The sequence below is a fragment of the Crocuta crocuta genome, unplaced genomic scaffold (genome assembly GCF_008692635.1).
Source record: "Crocuta crocuta isolate KB4526 unplaced genomic scaffold, BGI_CrCroc_1.0 scaffold206, whole genome shotgun sequence".
Lineage (NCBI taxonomy): Eukaryota > Metazoa > Chordata > Mammalia > Carnivora > Hyaenidae > Crocuta > Crocuta crocuta.
In genome coordinates this window covers 17,267-17,507 of record NW_027530849.1, presented here as the reverse complement: position 1 = coordinate 17,507, position 241 = coordinate 17,267, and the positions used below count along the sequence as shown (strand labels likewise).

Genomic DNA, 241 nt, shown 5'->3' with positions numbered 1-241 from the left:
AGAGCCTAGCCTGGAGGGAGATCTTGTCTCTGCTTCCAGTCTAAATGTCGAGCCTGGATGACTTCACTAGTTGTGTTTTGTGGCTAAATTTTTATGATCAGTCTGGAGAGGAAGGACTGAGGTCTGAGGAGACATAGAGTCCTGGGAAGGTTGAGAGGGAAGGCTGGGCACTCCCAGACCAAAATGTTGGATGGGGTGGGGTGTTTGAGTGAAGCAGAAACCTTGGAGGAACTGCTGGAAT

The 241-nt window shown here is 49.8% G+C and overlaps 1 protein-coding gene across 1 annotated transcript in view; it reads left to right on the top strand.

Moving 5' to 3' along the window:
* The window catches only part of LOC144235826 (doublesex- and mab-3-related transcription factor C2-like), a 42,795-nt gene that overhangs the window by 41,826 nt on the left and 728 nt on the right, over positions 1-241 (top strand). The gene's annotated exons all lie outside the window — the stretch shown is intronic.